The sequence below is a fragment of the Rhinopithecus bieti genome, unplaced genomic scaffold, assembly GCF_001698545.2.
Source record: "Rhinopithecus bieti isolate Rb0 unplaced genomic scaffold, ASM169854v2 scaffold_65416, whole genome shotgun sequence".
NCBI classification, from domain to species: Eukaryota; Metazoa; Chordata; class Mammalia; order Primates; family Cercopithecidae; genus Rhinopithecus; species Rhinopithecus bieti.
The window spans coordinates 266,937-289,043 of NW_016825401.1; the positions used below are offsets into that span (position 1 = coordinate 266,937).

Sequence of the window (22,107 nt, forward strand, 5' to 3'; positions counted from 1 at the left end):
ATTTTCATTCTACCTTATTCTGCTTAGTAGAAATCTCCAGAACCTTTCTTGATCTCTCTCTCTTGCTCACTCACTGACTCTTGCTCTCACTCTCTGATCTTCTGTGTTTTAGCACTAGTGTCTTTGTCTCTAGGGCTTTGATTAGAAAACTCTTCTGTCCCTCGTCTCTGCCCCATTCCCTGCCAGCTGGAAGATTCCTGATTGCTCCTTCCAGTCTCCCTTTGGATGTCACTCCTATAAGAAGAATTATTCTCTTTAGACTAACACAGGCATTCCTCCCTTGTGCCCCCAAGCACCCTGTACTTATTTCTGTTATTTAAAAATGTTCAAAAGGTCTTGCCATCACCTGCTTCTTTCAACAAAGTATAAGTTCCTTAAGGACAATGTCCATAATTGTACCTCTAGTGTTTAGTCCAATACTTGGCACAAAGTAAGCAATCAGTATTTACTCGATAAGTTGAAAGTGATTTGACAACGCTCCACAGCAATCTTTCTCAGTCCTCTTGGATAAAGAGGACATGGCAACATCAATTTTAGATGGTTTTCTAGACATAAAGTTTAGTCTTTTCCTGAAATAACCAGAAGGGTGTCTGATATATTAAGCTGATTACTGTGTCTCCCTCAATCAGAAATTTTCCTGATCCAGCTCTTTGGAGACATTCTGCCTACCTTAAATGTCTGCAGTGTGTTTCTCACTCACTCAGAAATTTTCCTGAACCAGCTCTCCAGAGATATTCAACCTGTCTTTAAGCCATCTTTCTCTTGCTTTTAACTCCCCTTATCCTTGGCTTTAACCTTCTGACTCATCACAGTTTCCTTTTGCTCACACACCCACATCCAGATGGATCGAAACCTTTTCTCTAAATACTGTTTTGTTTTCTAGTCAAAATTGGGGTCATCAAACATTTCACATAAAAACCCCCTATTTAACAAATGGACAAACAAATATAAAGCAAAATTGTTGATGCAAATATGTGCATATTTTGGGAAACACATATGTAACCTCAGGGTTAGCAGCTATAGAAAGGATTGTGAGTGATTAGGGAGTAGGCATTGCAGGCAGAAATAGCCCAAAGTCTGTAGCTGCCATTCAAGGTTACTTTAAAATTTAACAGGTGTCTCAAATCATCAATGTCTTTGTATCAAAGATAAATCAAATTCAAAGCAAATAATTGTAGAATTTCGAATATCTTTGAATTTTGTTTGTATTTTAATTACTGATTTAGCAAGTTGTCAAAAGTGAAATTATGTAGTCTCTGTACAAACGCAGTTACAAGTGAGACAAGCAAGAAGTAAGGTTGTAATTTTATACAGGTAGAAGTTTTTCCTTTGTAGCATTGGTATCTTCTTTAGTTCCCCCTGGACAGCACTTGGATAAGTGACATTTAACAAGTCACCAGAAGACAGAAGACAGCATCTTATTACTTTAGGGTTAATCATTAACAACATGGTTGTACTAGTGACATTGTTTATAGTGTTCAATTAAATGCCAATTTAATGACACTCCACATTTAAACAGCAGTGCTGAGCCTTTATGTAGTTCCAGCCCAGAGGATTGACCAGATGTCCACTCTTGCTGACCCTCCACATGCCATTCCTTCTATTTTTCAAGGATACAGGTAATTGCTAGTCCTGAAGGAGACTGAAACAGGCTATTGTCTGGCTATATCCATGATGCCTTTCTTAATAGGAAATGAATTGGCACTCTTCATAGCATCAAGTTCCCAGCAGAAAACTGGGTTTGGATATTAATGCGGTAGGAACTGTGTTTCATGAAGCCTTGGCTGAATATTACACTGTACATTTGCAGCTTTTTATTATACCTTGCATTTTGAGAGGAATGATGGCTGCATTACCACCGACTAAGCAGCTGCAGGGTTATCTCTTTCACACAACCAATCCACTTGGGCTTTTGGAAATAGGGTTTTCATACCTGAAAAGTATTCCCTTTCCAAGAGTGAGAGCATACAAGCTCACCAAGCACTAATACTCAGCTATGATGAGACTGCTGGCCCCTGATAATTGCATAAAGAAACCAATTTGAACCAAAATGCTGCTACTGAAATGTGTTTTTCTAATAGACTTCTATAAATATATGAGGTTTTGTGCATTCACATACCCTCAAGTGAATGAAGATAAAGTTAAGGTCTATTTCACCTAGATGATGCACTAGCTACTTATTCAGATACATTCTAGATGAGAATGTATCTTGAAGATATCAATTGTATCCCTCTTCCTACTTTTAACAAATATAGTAGACAGGTGCTTACTACATTATTTTTCTTCATGATAAAGATATTCAAGAGATAGTTTCCATCTCGGAGAATCTCACAGTCTAATGGTAAAGACAGGCATAAACAGAAAAATACAATACAGTGTAGAGGTGGATACGATGTTGGTGGTATTGTACTGGGCAATACAGGGATATAAAGGAGACAGACCTGGTCAATACAAGAGAAGAAAAATTAACAAAGAAACCATATACTGAAAAAAAATGTTTTGAATCATCAATATGAGATGATTTCAGCACTTGGTTCATGTAACTCTATTATCAGCTTCTACAATGTAAGTTTTTTAAATATGCCATGTATCACCTAACAGGGACGTCTGTGCTGGTATGTGATATCTGGTGATGAAAATAGTATCAACCTGAGTAAATTGAGAATTAAACATCTCATTTAAACTCCTTAATATGGCACACAGCAACATCTGGCATGTGGCAGTTGTAAACATTCTCTATCATTAATTATTAATGGAAGAGAATCAAATAATTATTTTTAAAGAATATTTATATTTTAATTAAAATTGGTATATATAGAGAGAGAAAGAAACAAAGAGACAGAAAGAGAGAAATATTGAGGAAGAGAATCACACATTGTTTATTAGATATTAATACTACAGGAGACCTCTTGAGGAATCCTGCTTTATAACAAACCACACTGAGAAATTCTATTTTAACTAAATTATCAGGATAGGCAAGCTATACTTCAGTACACTGGTTTGTTATGAGTATATGTTTGTTTTTTATGACTTCTAGCTATTCTAGTGAGAATGTAATTAAATGTTCTTACTTGAATAAATAACCTGATAAAGTGAGTTCAGTGATGACTACTGACTGGAGGGGACTGTCTTTGGTGATTGATTGCTCTGAGGATGCAATGCTGAATTTATTTTGCTTTGTATTCCAACTCTTGAGTGGTGTTTGATCTCAGGCACGGACTTTCTGGATCATAACACTGAATCAAAATTCCCAAGAACTCAGGTCAATTATTTGAATTATTAATATTTCTTAATTCGTGAAACATTGTCATCACCACATCATGTACAATTTCTTCCTTATTATATCCTGGTACCTATTTCCCATCCCTTCTTTTTTTTTTTTTTTTTTTTTTTTGAGACGGAGTCTCGCTGTGTCGCCCAGGCTGGAGTGCAGTGGCGGGATCTCAGCCCACTGCAAGCTCCGCCTCCCGGGTTTACGCCATTCTTCTGCCTCAGCCTCCCGAGTAGCTGGGACTACAGGCGCCCGCCACCACACCCGGCTAGTTTTTTGTATTTTTTTTTTTTTAGTAGAGACGGGGTTTCACTGTGTTAGCCAGGATGGTCTCGATCTCCTGACCTCGTGATCCGCCCGTCTCGGCCTCCCAAAGTGCTGGGATTACAGGCTTGAGCCACCGTGCCTGGCCCCATCCCTTCCTTTGTAACCATATAATGAGATCAGTTTAAGTTCTTGAATTTGTGCATATTCTTGAAAAATGTCTAGTGTTTCTGAAGTTACTATTTTCTTCCAGTTTTATGTGTAATTATATATGTGATATTGTACTGTGATCTTTTCTTTCTTCATTGCTTTACTCAACATGAAATTTTGATGTATTCATATAGTTGTGTATATAACTAGTTCATTTATTCTGAGTGATACATAGTTCCCATTATGTATAGCCAAGAGTGTGAGTATTGTATCATGTGATGTTCACATGCTTAATTTCAAAAAATATTCTCATACCGTTCTCCAGAAGGTTTGTGATGGTTTTTGCTACCATCGGAAATACAGGGTTGATGCCATCAGCCTATTACTTACAAAGAAAATTTTTTGACACGAAACTTATGTGTAAATTTTGTAATACAGAGAAGTAGAAGTAAATCTCTGTAGTGAATGTTGTGTGATATAAAAGTTAAGCAAAACAAACTGTCATGTCTTGTGTTGAGGAGATGCTCTCTAAATAGTTGTTGAAAAATTGAGCTAAGTGCAGTGGACTTCTGGCTGTGTCACATATGAGCTGTGTCACCTTGAATAAATTACTGAACCTCTTAGTTCTTTCATTTCTAAAATGGATATAATGATACTTATTTTATTGGATTGTTTAAAAGATTAAATGAAATCATGCTTGAGAAGGTTTAGGTAAGCCTTAAGAAATAATAAACATTGGCTATTACTGTTGTTATTTTTATTGTTGTCACTATTGTTATTTAGTGATGCCATAGAGGTTCAACTGCAAAGGCAATTTTGAAAAGTAAGGTAAATTCTCCCAACATCTATATCTCTGTTACACTGTTCCCAATAGAGTGCTTTTTGGTTCTTAAACTTTATATAATACATTAACTGTTAGTACACTTACAGCTGATGTTTACATAGGAAATTTTATATTTGCATTTGGAAAACAAAATACAATCTTTTTTTTTTTTTTAAGGCAGGGTCACCCAGGCTGGAGTGCAGTAGTGTGATCACAGCTCACTGCAGCCTTGAACTCTTGGACTCAAGCGATCCTCCTGCCTCAGCCTCCTGAGTAGTTGGGACTATGGGCCTGCACCACCATACCCAGCTAATTTCAAATATTTTTAGTAGAGATGGGATCTCACATTGTTGTTCATGCTGGTCTTGAAGTCCTAGCTTCAGACAATGCTCCTGCCTGGGCCTCTCAAAGTATTGGGATTACTGGCATTAGCCACTGTGCCAGGTCAAAATACAATCATTTTTAGAAAACAGTGTACAGTAAGTACGCAAGTTACATTTTAATTATAATTAGTAAGACATGACAATCACATGTAGATATTTTGAAAAAAGCAACATGCATCAACAAAGGAGACATGTACTGGGGATATTTCTGGCTCTAAGAGCCATCGCAGTATCATACTCATTGTGAGCTATTCCATGCCTGGCACACTTGTCCTGAGGTGTTTCCAGAATGCCTTTCAAAGTTTAACCACATATTATACAATAAACACCCCCTTCAAATCACGAAAGTATTATTTTGACTTTTTAATAATAGCTGGCCAGGTGTGGTGGCTCCCGTCTGTAATCCCAGCACTTTGGGAAGCCGAGGCAGGCGGATCACTTGAGGTCAGCCTGGGCAACATGGCAAAACCCCATCTCTACTAAAAGTACAAAAATAAGCTGGGCAATGGGTGGTGTGTGCTTTTAATCCCGTCTGCTTGGGAGGCTGAGACAGGAGAATCTCTTGAACCTGGGAGGTAGAGGTTGCAGTGAGCCAAGATCAAGCCACTGCACTCCAGCCTGGGCAATAGAGCAAGACTCCATCTCAGAAAATAATAATAATAATATCCATTCTGACTGGCGTGAGATGGTACCTCATTGTGGTTTTGATTTCCATTTCTCTAATGATTGGTAATGTGAGCATTTTTTCTTGCTTGTTGGCCACATGTGTGTCTTCTTTTGAAAAGTGTCTGTTCATGTCCTTTGCCCACTTTTTAATGGGGTTGTTTTGTGCTTGTAAATTTGTTTAAGTTCCTTATAGACTCTGGATATTAGACCTTTGTTGGATGAATAGTTTGCGAATATTTTCTCCCATTCTGTAGGCTGTTTACTCTGCTGGTAGTTTCTTTGGCTGTGCAGAATCTCCCTAGTTTAATTAGGTACCCATTATCTATTTTCTTTTTTGTTGCAATTGCCTTTGGCATTGCTGTCATGAAATCTTAGCCAGGTCTTATGTGTAGAATGGTATTTTCTGGGTTATCTTCTAGGGTTTTAATAGTTTTATGTTTTATATTTAGATAATTAATGCATCTTGTGTTGATTTTTGTATATGGTTAAATGTAGGGGTCCAATTTCAATCGTCTGCATATGGCTTGCCAGTTATCCCAGCACCATTTGTTGAATAGGGAGTCCTTTCTACATTGTGTGTTTTTGCTGACTTTGTCAAAGACCAGATGTTGGCGAGGTTGCAGAGGAAAGGGAATGCTTACACACTGCTGGTGGGAATGTAATTAGTTCAGCCATCATAGAAAGTAGTGTGAAGATTCTGCAAAGCACTTAAAGCAGAATTACTATTTGACCCAGGAATTTCATTCTTGAGTATACATATAAATATAAAACATTCTATCATAAAGACACATGCACACATATGTTCATCGCAGCACTATTCACACATGCAATCAACCTAAATGCCCGTCAGCAGGAGGCTGGATAAGGAAAATGTGGCACATATACACCATGGAATAGTATACGACCATAAAAAGAATAAGATTATGTCTTTTCCAGGAACATGAATAGAGCTGGATGCTGTTATCCTAAGCAAACTGATTCAGGAAAAGAAAAACAAATACCACATCTTCTCACTTATGAGTGGTACATAAACAATAACACAGGGACACAAAGAAGGGAACAACAGACACTAGGGTCTACTTGAAGGTGAAGGATGGGAGGAAGGAGAGTATCCGAAAACTACCTATTGAGTTCTATGCTTATTACCTGGGTGATGAAATAATCTGTACACCAAACCCCTGAGACATGCAGTTTACCTATAAGGCAAAGCTGCATATGTACCACCAAACATGAAGTAAAAGTTTTTTTTTTTTTTTTTTAAAAAGAAAGTATTAAGGAAACTATGAATAAGAAAACAAGTAAATGAAAAAATAGTAGAATAAAATAGTAGAATAGATATTTCTATACACAAAAACAACTGTTGCACTAATTATATGAATTATTTGACAATTAGGAAACAATGTTTTATCATTTCACATCTAAGCATCTTTCTATATAGGGGTTTTCCATATTTTATTTACATTTAGGAAATAAGTTAATGGTTCTGTTAGAATGGGTCTAGGTTTTGTAGGAGCTGCAGCTTGTAATATTTGGGGGATCTCCTTTAACTAAAATAATATAAAATTATCTTACATCTATGAACATTACAAATATGCATTGCTAGTTTCTTCCCAGGATCTTGGAAGGGGTTCATGCAAGTGAAGGACTTTGAAGGTTAAGTTTCATCAATTTTATGATAAATCAACTTTTGGAATTTGGAATTGACGTGTAATGTATCATAGTTATTTTTCCATATTAGGAAATAGGTACCCAATTAACATTTTGGCACAGAATATCTGATCCTCTGAAATGTATTGCTGACTGATATAAAGCAGAATATTACTCTTCTAAGGTAGAAATAAACTATGAAGAGAAAGAAAAAAGAATTGGAGAAAGGGGGAAAAAAAACCCTTCAAGTAATTGTAGATAAAACTTCCTATTTAGTTCTTTGTTACCTGATAAGTCACTACCAATTCTGTTTTTAATTTTGACTTATTTGTTACTAATAAGTGCATCAGCCCTTGAATTATCAATGTAATTGAACTGGTTGTACTTGTAGGGGCAATCACAAGCAATTTTATTTCTATTTCCTTTTGTACTTAAAATACACTATGTGGAGTTATTTTAGTCCCTTGCTTTTGGGTGAAAACTCACACAGATTCCATGACTTTTATCATCATTCTTAAGATGGTAAAAGTCCTCTAGTACTTTGAATTTGAGTCACAATTCAAAATTTAAAACGTCCAGTCCTATGTAGAATACAAATTTCAAACGTGATCTCCAGTTTATATTTTCCTCCTTCATTTATCCCCTCTACTTTTTTAGATATCCCCTCATGGGTGTTTTCTGACCTCCTCTAAATGTGAAGTATGGGGCAAAAGAACGGATAAGGGGAGGGCGCAAAAAGTCTGAATTCATCGATGCTAGTGTGATGACCCAGAAGGAACAGCTCTTTCTCACCCTATCCCTGAGGTTTTCTCTGCCGTAGTTCCCTGGACAGAGTAAACGAATATCTCTTCAGGACAGTCACTGTTTTTCTCATCTTGCACATTCCTCGACTTCTTTATTTTTTCTCCAGGTTTTTGTTTTTGTTTCCCTTTCAAGGAAGCCATCTCAAACAGGATGTAAGATGACCCTGGATCTACAGTCTGGTGCATGGAAAACATTTATATACTCTTTGCCCTTGTGGACTTTGTTGCCCCACAACTGCACCTTTTTTTTTTTTGTGCAGCTTCAAAGCAAGAAATCACCTTTGCCATATCAATTTTTCAGGCAAAAGTCAGAAGCCAGGCTACTGCATCTCCGAACTGCAAGGAACGCATTTTAAGTTCTCCAAATGGCAAATAATGAAGCAACCCTCATCCCTCATTCTTACGGGTGGTGGGGGTAGGACTCATGAGGGTACCAACTACCAACTATAAAAATCCCCTTCTCTATATTTTCTAGCCTCAATGTTGATAAATGCTTTTAGAGATTTTATGTCTTGTTTCCGACCACCTTTTTTGAAATAGTTTTATCCTTAAATGGAGACTGGCTTGAGATGTGTTTTATTCTCTTAGTACTTTATCCAAAAACATCCATAAGAAATGAAGAAATGAAATACTTTCGGCAAACCTACACATTTTTGGTATTGGTTCTTCTAGCTGTGTATTGTAAGTAAATAAAATGTAATATTTAGAGTGGCTCTTTCTGTATTTATAGCATGGCACCTTTAGTCATCTGTTTAAAAGGTTATTAAATATTTACTCTACAAAAGTCCTTAGTCATTTTTTCTTAACAATGTTAATCAAAGTCATTTAGATGTTATGAGACTAGTATCTTTCACACAGTATGAAATATGCCATTGGAATTTAGCCCTAACCTGAAACAATGGAGTAAAAATGCCTCAGGGAAACATATTGGTCCTTTAACTGACAAGGAACATGTGAGATTGAGATATTTTGTCCAGTTTTGTTTGAATGTTTTCTGTAAAAATAAAAACAACTTTGGCTTGCTATAAAGTATGTGTCCTTTAGGACACATATGCCAAATATTATGAATGCTATTATTACCGGGAAACAGACACACACACACACACACACACACACACACACACACACACAGACACACACACACAACCTTTTTCCTGCAATGCCACAGAAGTATCAAGAAATTAAAAGGAAATACATTGTCAATCAACAAGGCTAAAAGAAAAAAAAAAAAACCTCCAGAAACCTAACAAATGATGAGAAAGAAAATAAGATTGAATTACAGGGAACATGAGAAGATACTTTTGACCCTCCAAACTTACTGGGATCCTCCACTTATATGATAGAAACTACAGAAAGGAAAATGTTTCCCAAATTATTGATTTATTCTCTTCACAGAGAATACATGTCTAAGTGACTCCCAATATAATTGAAATCAGGTACAATTAACATCTTTGTCTAAGTAAAAATTAAATTTTTTTTTTTTTTTTGAGACGGAGTCTCGCTCTGTCGCCCAGGCTGGAGTGCAGTGGCCGGATCTCAGTTCACTGCAAGCTCCGCCTCCCGGGTTTACGCCATTCTCCTGCCTCAGCCTCCTGAGTAGCTGGGACTACAGGCGCCCGCCATCTCGCCCGGCTAGTTTTTTTGTATTTTTTAGTAGAGACGGGGTTTCACCGAGTAGACCAGGATGGTCTCGATCTCCTGACCTCGTGATCCGCCCGTCTCGGCCTCCCAAAGTGCTGGGATTACAGGCTTGAGCCACCGTGCCCGGCCAAAATTAAAATTTTAAATCATTGCCTATATATGGATTAGAGATGGCTTACTTTTAAAAGGCCATATTGTTTCCAGAAGGAAAAACTGATTACATAACAGTGATTCTTTTATTCTGACGTATTCTGTTCAATATGTTAAGCTTAGAATAGATGATGTTTTACTTTGAATATTATTTATTTATTTTCATTATATTTACAACAGCTGACAGTTTTAGTAATAACGGGATTATGGGGGGAGTTTCTGTTTTCAGTAGCATCTCTTGGTAGCAATACAAAAATAATAATTCTGATTCAGGACCTGGGTAGATCAAGTAAAAATGCCACAGGTTTAGTTCATGTAAGTAATGATGCTTTTATTCTGACCATAATATAGAGCTTAAAACAAACAAACAAACAAACAAACAAACAAAACTAGTCAAAAGTGGTTGTTGGGGGAGACTTTGTTAAATGAGGTTAACAATAACCCAAGGTGCTCCCACCAACTGGACCAACTAGAGCTTTCATATAGTTAAACACCTTCTGCTGGCATTAGTTTCAGGCTACCTATACATTGCTGATAAGTCCTACTTTGCCTTAGTCACATTCAAGGTATGCTAAAGGAGTGTTTTTAAGTTTTAGGGTTTTTTTTGTTTGTTTGTTTGTTTTTGTTGTTGTTGCTGTTGTTTAAGTTTTTTTTCTTTTCTTTTTTTTTTTTTTTTTTTTCCATTCCAGTGTCTGCTGTGCTGTTTGGAAAACAAAAAATCTTTAACAAAATCAAGAACATCAAATTTGAGACCTGCTTTAACGGCTGTTTCATTTTATAGTGAAAACTCAAACTTAAGTCTTCACTGAGTACATTTCTTGGCTATCACCTTGATCCTTAGGTACATGTAACACAATGCAAAGGTGCAAGTGATATACTTGCTAATTTATTTGAGACCCTTCTCTCCATTAATCCTATGTAGAATTATGATAATCCAACATGACAATTTTTATAAATGCATTAACATTTGGATTACTATCACTGATAAATCTCAGTCTACCTACTTTTCAAAACTACCATTTTGCATTCTTTACACTGGCCTTATGACATTTAAAAATTCCAATGGTATTTGAAATACAAGCATAAAGCTAAGGAATTGAGATCCTAGAGTTCGACTATGAAATTTAAAATCAAGATAAAATAATAATTGAAGGGTAGTTTAGGATAATTGTTTCATTTTCCAGTGAAGAAAATTGAGGTTGTACAGGAGAAACCAATAGGTGACTAGTGTTGGGATAACCAATTAAGACTGAACATCACCACAATACGAGCCTCTCATGTGCCTCTAATCCAGGGCTCTGTCAATCAAGACTGAAACCAAGAATGAAGAAATAAGAAATAAATATGCTTTCCAATCTCAAGTCATCTGAAATTTATTTTAAAAAGCTTAAACTAATAATTTATATTGCTTTACGCCTGCTACTTTCATTCTTATTCATAAATAACACTTCACACATAGTAAATGCTTGATAAATATTTGCTGAAATGAATTAAATTTATTCAAGGATAAATATAGTGTACCACATCTTTTCAAGGCTTCTCCACATTAATATCAATTCATGAATTTCACAAGCTCTGAGGTTCTACTTACTTGGTAGCAAGTAAATACCTAAAAACTCTGTTACCTAAAAACCTAAAAACTCTGTTAATTCTGAAACTGTAAAGCAGGAGGTCTCCCATGTGCTCAAGGACATATCACCCTGTGCTGTTTTGCTCTAGGTCAAGGAGATCTACTTGTCTCTCTGCCTTTTGCACCCTTCATTTGAATATGTGCCTCCACAGGGCAGTGACATCCTCCTGTGGTGGTCACCTAATCCTTTCACGATGCCAAAGCTATTCTCTGATCAGAGATAGAGGTGAGGAGAATGGTTCTTCCCCTACATTTCTGTGATTCTCTCTCCCTGAGGTCTAAAGCAGCATGGCTAGATCACACAATGCTAATAAGCAGAAGAGCTAATATATAAACCTGGTTAGCCCGGCTCCAGATTCCCCATACACTGTGTGGGGTGTGGCACATCTATTTCATACTTTACATTCTCCTGTGCTCTCTGAGGATCATTCATGTGATGTCTACCTTCAGTCTCCAGGCAAATCAACAAAATGTGTACACAAATTAATTAGTTTCTTGGGGGGTGGGTGGGGGTGTGATGGAAAGGGAAAGGACTTTCTCTATCTTCTCTTTCTAGAAGTGTCCCAGTCACATCTCCAGCCTTTCAACTCAACTCATTGTAGTGAAGCAGAAAGGTTTTTTATTCTGTGATATGTATTTTATAATTTTTCTTTGTATTTTTTACTTACTTATTGGTCTAAGACCTATGGTCTCGTTTTGAAAAGCTAGACAGCAGTGTTCAATTGTTTGTTGTTTTTTAAAGTATACTTTTCTCTATAGTGTTCCTGCATCACAAACAATTCTAAAATCTCAGTGTCTTACCACACTATTTCTTGCTCATGCAGTTTTACAGGCCAGCTCTGGCAATGCTGAGCCCAGATGGAGTTAGCTAGGCTTAGATCCAGGCTGCAAGTTAAAGCTCAGTGTTTCTTCTCACTCCAGAAGCAATGGCTCTACCCAACATATTCTTCTCATTACAGATGACAAAGACACAAGCAGCCAAGACAGATTATTCAAGTGTATTCATTACCTCTATCTTCATCACATTAAATAACATCCCATCAACCAAAGCAAGTTATCTACATTAGAATGAATATTCCACCTACTCTATTAGAAGGCCCTCCATGAGTCATGAGACAAAAGGTTTGGATGTAATCTTATTACAGTGAGTGGGTGAGGATAGTGAAGAGCTGAAAACCTTCATCCATTTTGCCACAGTTATCAATAATGACAGTAAGAATGGTGATAGTGATGATGATGATGTAAACAAGTTTTCTTTTCCTCAGCTTTTAACATTAAACTTTATTCACCCTGAGGTTTTTACCCTTAATTTAAAGGCCTAGTAAGTTGGCCTTACAGGAATTTTTTTTTCCCCCCATGAGCCATTAAAGAGCACTTTAATAAAGAGAAAAAGAAATTCCTTATGAGTGAAGAGAGGCATGCATTGGAGATGATGTGTTACTGTGAGACAGGGTACAGGATGTGGAAATTTGCTTTGAAAATATGACACCCAAATTAACATCCTGCCTAGTTCCCATAAGGCTGAGTATTAGGGAGAGAGGACTATAGTCTCAATTGTGTAAATTTAGAAGAGCCATTTAAAAAAATAAAATACAGGCTGTATTATCTTGTTGCTGAAATAATGAGTGTGTCACACTGGGAATGGGGGTTCTTTCTTCCCACTTTTTGGACACTTCTAAAAGCCAGCAGCCTGAGAATGAAGCAGGAACAGTCTGCAAGTGAAATAAAAGCAGGGGAGACTTATGGTTCAGCAACCATAGATAACAGTAGGTGATCCCCATTGTTGAGATGTGATGACTTAACATGATAGATGGAGGGAGGAAAAAACTAGTAGACCCTACGGTGAGTGAACTGGCTTTAGAACATACACACACATCTTACTTGAGAGGAAAATTCAAGGAATAATTTTACTGCCACTGCAGTCTGTTTGTATCCAAACTAGTGTGTTTGAAGGCATTCTGGCTTATATTATTGTTATTGTTGTTGTTGTTATTTATTACCACTATTATTCATATATTAGTGTTTTAACTTCGTTGATGAGACAAGATGATGAACTTTGACAATTCTTTTGTTCATGAAAGGAATACAATTACCCAGTTCCACTTTGCTTAGGCTACGATATAGGAAACAAAATCAGATCTATCCTAAGAAAACAAGAACGAAGAATAGCTTATCAGATCAATAAAAAAATTACTGTCATTTGGATAAGAATTTGCCTGATGTACAAAAATTTGCTTGGTACTCTCAAGTTTTTATGTTTTCATAATATGCTGCATAAGTGCTAGAATTTATTTGTTGCTATCTAGTTAGAAGAAAATAAAAGCTGCCCCATCAGTAACACAAAATTGTATTCCAATACTTTTCATCACATGAGGGACATTCTACAGGCTATGAAATTCTCAATAAAACTGTAAACCTCATTGAATTGTCTCACACTGAGTTGAATATCAATAAAACTACAATTTTATTGGTAACTGCTGGACAGCAGAAATGGGAATCACATTGATTTACATTATCATAGTTTAATATCCTTTAACAGATATTGTTCCTTAGGTTTACTTTTCAAAGATCTTTCTTCTCTCTTTAAACCGACCCTTTCTGTGGGACTTTCTTTCTCAAAAATTTCATCTATTTCCATGCTTTAAGTATGAATGAATCCTGAAAGTTTATCTCTAGACCAGCATTTCAGTCTCCCTGACACTGAGCATTGGATATCTGCAAGGAACTGAAATTTGGCAGGTGAAAAAACAAACCAATTCGTTTTCATACCTCAATATTTCCCAAAACACTCATTTCCTCTAGACTTTTTAATTTCTTCATATAGATTTAGATTTTTTGAACTTGACTCTTATCCCTCCTTTACTTTTTATATTTAACAATGCAAATTCTATTTCTATATCAGTATTTTGTTCTTATATTTCCATCTTTATACCATTTCCTCTAATGCAGAGTCTCTTAATTCTTTCTTTGAAAAGTCCTTCCAAATGTAATTCTCAGGTTTATTTCTCCTGTCTCTTAATTTGTCAAAAGTACCCCACTTCTGATTAGTGTTTTTAAGGTGTAGCCTCTCTGCTACTCTACTTCTTTTGGGGTCCACTTCAAATGCCATTAACTCTATTAGAACTTTTTACAGCTTCATAACTGTATATATAAATATGTATAGTCTCTTGATCATGTTAATTTCTTTGTAAAATGTTTCCCTGAAATATGTTAATAGATTCAATAGAATATGCATCTCTGCACCTCCATCATATAAAGGGCTTTGCTGATTGTCAGGTGTGAATGGCAAGTGTGTGGACAGGTATACTGAGTAACAGGAATTATGTCACCCATGATTAATCTTTTCAAAACTGTAATCAATTTTATGTTTATTCCCTCATTTTCCCCCACCAGATATAAAATTGAGTGCTCTGATGCCAAGGATGGTGAGTTACTCATCTTTCTATTCCAGGCTGTAACTTGCATGAAAAAGATAAACATTAAATACTTGCTAAATTTTATCAATGATTCTACTTAGGCTCTATGGATTTATAATTCAGTTTCCAGCAAAAAGGGAAATATCTATCTATCTATCTATCTATCTATCTATCTATCTATCGATCTATCTATGTATCTATCTACTTACCTATCTATCTGCGTAGCTGCTTACCTATCTGTCTATCAAATATTTTTCTTCCAATGGTGATGCAATTGAAGAATTACTTACGGCCACATCACTACCAGGGAACACAAATGCTCACGAATAACTATTAATATTCTTTTGCTTTGATTTATCGGAAAACATTTTTCCCCTAAACTGGGAAAGACGTTAATGTCGTCTAGTAGGATAAAGTGACTGCTAAAAATATTGCAGGTTCTTTTCACTGAAGACCTAGACTATTGGATCAGAAGCTCCTGCCATTAACAGCCTTAGTGTAAGTGCCTTCCACAAAGTGGATGTTACACACAATTTGAACTAATTACTTTGAATGACTATTGGTATTGAAAATGGCATATCTTCAGTGAAATTGAATGAGGCATTCTAATTTGTCTTCAAATTCAGTAAAATTTCAATTAATAGGAAAAAAACAGGGAGATATGCAATTCATATGCCCAATAATTCTTTAGCTAAGTATTCTCTACATTTGCTGTTTTCTATTTCCCTTTATTACCCAGTCTAAACCAACTTCTACTGCTTCTCCCATGATAGCTAGAGTTGAACATTTGTTGAATCTTGTAAGCATGTCTGCTATGAAATTAAAAATAAGTGTGGTTTATTCGAGATGATCTCATATTTTCGTAGTTGCTTTTTGGGATGTGTGGTTCCAAAGCACACACTATCCCCAGCTTCTGTTTCATTAATTGACATTAAATACACTATGAAACTAGTGCTAAAGTGGACAATTCAACAATTAAAGAGACAGTAAATGGAGATAGTATATTTACTTTACTACTGCCTTCATTATTCTAAACTTCCTAACAGCAGCAATAAAATATTTTAGCAAGAGTTTCCAGATGCAATAAGAATTTAATTTTCTTCTCAGAAAGAAGAACTTGTTTATAACTCACTAGAGAAGACTGAGCTTATAAGATGTTTAATTGCTCTTATTGTGATAAAATTTGGGCCCAGAGTAATTTATTTTCCCTTTCAATGTAGAAGATACACATAAAGCTAAATAATTGAAGTAAAAATTACTAGGATTGAGTTACAAAATGTTACTTTGGGAATATTGTAGTGATGGTTTCAATAGAATATACATCTCTGCACCTCCATCATATAAAGGGCTTTGCTGATGGTCATGCATGAGTGGGAAGCACATGGACAGGTATGCTGAGTAATAGGAAGCAACTTTTTTTTTTTTTTTTTGAGATGGAGTTTCCCTCTTGTTGCACTGGATGGAGTGCAGTGGCACAATCTCAGCTCACTGCAACCTCCACGTCCCAGGTTCAAGCGATTCTCCTGCCTCAGCCTCCCAAGTAGCTGGGATTACAGGCATCTGCCACCATGCCTGATAATTTTTTGTATTTTTAATAGAGACGCGGTTTCACCATGTTGGCCAGGCTGGTCTCGAACTCCTGACCTCAGGTGATCCACCCGCCTCAGCCTCCCAAAGTGCTGGGATTACATGTGCGAGCCACTGCACCCAGCCGGAAGCAACTGTTATCTATACTACATTCACACCGGTGGTGAGGCTAAACACTCCATTTACATATGGGATCTGCTTTTCAGGGAATCACCCTACATCTTTGCTTTTTAAAAGCTACCCTTGTATTGACTATGTAGTTCATTTAGCATTGCTTACTACAGGGGATTTTTAAGCTATTGGTCATATTGCTTGTAAAGAACTGTTTTTTCCCAATATTATTCAATGTTAGTCACAGTAGCAGAAATTTGAAGAACATAATTTCTTTTTTCTTTGAGATAGGATCTCTTTTTCTGTCACCCAGGCTGGAGTTCAGTGGCTTGATAGTAGCTAACTGCAGCCTCAAACTCCAAGAGGGCAATTCTGCCTTGGCCTCCCAGAGTGTTGGTATTACAGGCATGAGCCACTGCTCTTGGCTCATAATTTCCATGTAGCCATTTCCAGTGGTGCCATGCTGTATATGTAGAATTTAATTATTTTTTAAATACTCTTTTTTTTTTTAATATTATACAAGTGAGGCATGGATTTAGAAACTTGGAAAATGTTTACAAATGCATAGAACAAAACAACATAATCTTGAAACACGTTGACAACATTTTAATGTATTTTTTGCCACTCTTTTTACTTGCATGTGTGTGATCCTATATGCATGCATTGAATCTTGCATTTCAACATATAATGTGCTGGACAGTGTGGGATGTGTATATACATACACACAACACACACACGCACACAAGCATTTGAATCTTGCATTTTTATGTTATATTGTTACTGGAAATGTCCCCATGCCATTAATTATAACAAAATTACACGAATGGTTGCATAGTAGGCTGATGTTAGATATACTTTAATGCATCTGTTCATTTCTCTATTGTGAAACGTTGATTGTTTTCAGTTTGTATTACCACAAATTCTATTGTAATGAATTAACTTCTAAGGAAAGTTAATATTCTATAAACCATACTGTGATGGTTAATACTGAGTGTCAACTTGGTTGAATTGAGGAATGCAAAGTATTGATCCTGGTGTGTCTGTGAGGGTGTTGCTAAAGGAGATTAACACTTGAGTCAGTGGACTGGAAAAGGCGACCCACCCTCAATCTGGGTGGGCATGAATTAATCATCTGCCAGTGAAGCTAGGATAAAAGCAGGCAGAGGAACGTGGAAAAACTAGACTGACTAAGTCTTCCAGGCTTCATCTTTCTCCCATACTGGATGCTTCCTGCCCTCGAACATTGGACTCCAAGCTCTTCAGCTTTTGGACTCTTGGACTTATCCCAGTTGTTTGCCAGGGGCTGTCAGACCTTGCCCACAGACAAAAGGCTGCACGGTTGGCTTTCACACTTTTGAGGTTTTGACACTTGGACTGGCTTCCTTGCTCCTCAGCTTGCAGAAAGTCTCCTGTGGGACTTCACTTTGTGATCATGTGAGTCAATACTCATTAATAAACTCCCCTTTATGTATACATCTATCTTATTAATTCTGTCCCTCTAGAGAACCCTGACTAATACACGTACTAAACTATCTTCTTTCAGAGTTTACCCTGCATGTTTATCCAGCTGTGTACGTACGGCAAAGACAGTTCCTTTTTATTATTTGGTTTCATATTCTAAAATATTCCTAAAACCTAATATTTTTAAATTCCTCACTTGTATCCCACTTACAAAAATATTCTATACAAGTTAATTACAAATGAAATTACCCGCTGCTTTAAAAACTATTGGTGCTTTTTTATTTCTCAGTCCTTTACATCTAGCTGTGGTTTGTTGTTTTTTACCTCTGCTTAAAACTTTCTTTGTAAAACTATTTTCTGTTTTGGTCCCCTCCTTTCAAACTTTGAGCAATACCCAAGATGTACTCAGTCTTCTTTCTGGCCTTTCTCACTTAAGGAACTCCTTTGTTCTAAAGACTTCAACGACAATGCCATGTGAATTAATTCAATTTTTTTTTAACACATATCTCTTACTATTGGTGAAAGACCTTTGAATCAGAAAATATGCTGTGTGATTTCTTTCCCTTACTTCATATACTTAATAGAATGCTATTATCACACTACTACTGCTACTAATAGCAATGCTCACTGGCCATTTGCTATATAAGGGCGAAGTATTGTGAAAAGCACTTTATTTATCTGGAACATGTAAATTAACCTTCAAACTATTCTATGTGATGTATGTTGTAATTATTATTTCACAAATAAATAATATGAGTTCCCAGGGCTCTGTAATTTGACAAGGTCTATATAACCCTAAAGGGCAGATGTAACTTAGTACACAATTCAGTTTCATCATAAACCATATATTGCACATAATACTTTATCATATTTACAAGTAGCTCCTTTGTAAGTCTGTTGTTTGTTTCTTATTGCCTAATCCAAAGTGCAATATAGAGTTTAACCATGGATTTTAGCAGTAGAACTGAGAGAAAACAATTCAGAATTTGAACCTGAAACTTGGGATGAGAAATAGTTCTCTTGTTAAATATGTAGTTCTTTAATCCCTCATTTGGGTCCATCTCTTTTCAACTTGCAAAGTATGTTTTAATTATTATGTTCTAGTATTTCTTGTCCTCCTCAGTCAATGAGGCCTGGATAGTGGACATAGGGTTGGTTATGAAAACTTTCATTGATGAGTGAACAGAGCCACAGATCTCCAGATACGGGGAACTGCAGGGCCAACACGTGCTGGCAATATGAGCCCATTCCAGGAAACATTTTCTGTCTTGGGACTCCTAGCTTTCTATTCACCTGCTTTGTTACTTCTATGGCTTCTTCCTCTTCTATCTTCCCTGTTTCATAAGATTTCTCTCCTGAAAAACATATTCTCACAGTTATTCTCCTGATTGAGGAAAAGTTTATGGCTCTTTTGAAGTTTTTCTTCTAGCTAGATTTATTTTCCTGTCAACAACAAAGAAACAACAAAACATTAATTTTTTGGAAAAAAAAAAAAAAGATATGGTCAAAATTATCCTCTAGGAAGAAGGAAGTCCCAAGCCCACAATCCCAAGCCAGTGTGGTCTCATTGTTGAGATTATGGGCTTTGACTGTAGATCTGATTTCAGTCGCACCTCAGTCACTGGCCAAGTTATTTAATCTTTTAGAGACTTAATTCCTTCATGTTTAAAATTGGAAAATTGCAAAATCCAGTTGTATTTTATATAGCTGCAATGAAAGTCTTTTTTGTTTTGTAGCAATGAACAAAAGAGAAAATGGGGGAAAGATGGAAGTGGAGACAGTAACCGAATACAGTGTTTTCACCTACTCAGCTGGCTAGAGGTGCTGTAGGGAACAGATAAGGGGCAGTAACTGCTTCTAGTTACTGTCAATAAATACGTGCTGGTTGATCGATATCAAGATTATTAGACAAAGGTAATTATTGCATTTGTAAGTAAAAAATGTATTAAAACTGTCATTAACCTTGTCAAATTGCTAAATTTGAAAAATGAGAGTACAATTTTCATTTCAAAAATCAGGTTATTTCCTTGATTCATCTCAGCATTCTTTCTCTTCATAGCTGGTTGCTTAACTACATATTACCTTTTTAATTCTGCGTCTTTGTTTCATAGTATACCTTCATTTGCATTTCTAAAATCAGATGTTCCTTTCACATAACACAGTATCCTAATTAAAATATTAAAAGATGCTTTTCGAATGAAGAGAATTTACATTGCCATAAAAATGTTCAGAGTGATGCAGCATGCTTTTTAAAATATATTTTAATTACACTTTCTCTGTAAGTTATTTCTATTTATTCAGTTAACCCTCGCAGCTTTTGGGATGGATTAAAATACGGAAGTGGAACTAGAGGCAAAAGAATTATGACAAAAAAAAAACCAAAAAAACATTAAAATCACAGTACAATTTTGGGGAAAAATAGGTACTTTTTTTTCTATTTAATTCTCACTAAAATTATTTGGTTTTCTTGATCAATTGATTGATTCTTTATTCTTCACATACAAAATAGAGCTAGTCACATTTTTGGTCCACAGCTTATTGTTCTAAATCTGTGAAAATCCATTCTCTTGTTTTATTTTACTTATATCTCCTTCCCTCATCTCCATTTTCATTCCATTCACCCTCTCTGAGATGTTTGAAATACACCCTGAAATATTTATGAATCCCTTAAATATCTATATGTCTATAAGTATTTTAAGCTAACTAAAGAATGCTTTATTCTGTTTCCTGCTCTACTTACTCAACACTATGAATTTGAGTTGTTTATTATTGCTGAAAGTACCTCCAGTTTGTTGCTTTTAACAGAATTAATTTCGTTGTATTCATCATTACATTAGGTTTAGGCAGGGTTTCTTCAACTTTCTGCACCCACCTACACCACCATGATAAACATCATGGAAGAACCATGTGTGAACTTTAGAGTACAAACACTGAGTCACAGAACACACATTTTTAACTTTTCTAAAACTTCCAATATGACTTTCCAGAATGGCTGAACCAGTTTAATCAGTCTAGAGTTACTATCTTTTCTACTTCTTCAGAAACATGCAATTGCATCCCCTCTTTAATTTTTGTTATTCTAATGGGAATAAGTGATAACTCATCAACTTATTTTCTAATTCTATGCACAGTTCATAGGAGACTGCACAGTTGGAACCCAGGCTCCATCACACTCACAAACTGTGGGACTTCAGGTAAGTTTCATAATTCCTGTGCCCTTCAGATCTTCATGAGTAAAAAGAAATATTAATAACACTAGCACTGAATTCATATGGGTGCTGCAAAAGTTCTATGAGCAAAGATAAATAAAAGCACTTAGAACCAGGTCCAACACGTTATAGGCACTATTATGTGTCACTATGATTTCATTCATCAAAATATAAATTCCATGAGGGCAAGATTTCTGTTTATTTATTTTTTACTTTAATCTCAGTGCCTAGAACAGTGTCTTTACATGATGAAGTATGTTGATGATATAGAATTTTTATCACATTCCTGAAAACCTCATAATGTGTCATTTCTAATACATTAAGGGATTTCATTTTTCTAGTGTTTTCCTGTATTAGTGTTATAAACTCAGAAAATCATCCACCAAAGGCAATGTAGCAAAAAAATAGAAAAATATAATTTAAATCCTCTTTCTCACTCTCTCAAGCTAATCTGCCCTCCTCTGCATGGGAGCACTTTGTCTCAACTCTTCCCCAAGGATTTTCTGTAGCCTTTCTAGTTTTTCAGAGTTTCTTCTTAATTCCATAGCATTTCTAGAATTGGGTTATGAAAGGGAGTCAGCAGCCTAGACTAATTTGCTCCTCCTTTTATTAATGTATCAAATTTGCAGATAACCTAATGCAAAGAAGAATCACAAATTTATTCAGTGCAACAATTAAGATTAAAATAATATATATTTGCTAGATCAAAGCAGTGAAATTCAATTTAATATAAATTGAAATGTAAAGTATTGAATTTATAGTTAAAATTCTAATGTCAATATATGCAATATGCAAGAATTAATAGCATGCTATATTAAAATATTAAGAGTAATTAGTTGACCAATAGATTGAATATGAGATAGTAATGCATTGTGGATTCTTTTTTTTTTTTTTT

At 35.8% G+C, this 22,107-nt stretch overlaps 1 pseudogene; it reads left to right on the forward strand.

Moving 5' to 3' along the window:
- Positions 1-1,843: 1,843 nt before the first annotated feature.
- Positions 1,844-22,107, forward strand: part of LOC108522649 (elongation factor 1-gamma pseudogene) — a 47,513-nt pseudogene continuing 27,249 nt past the window's right edge.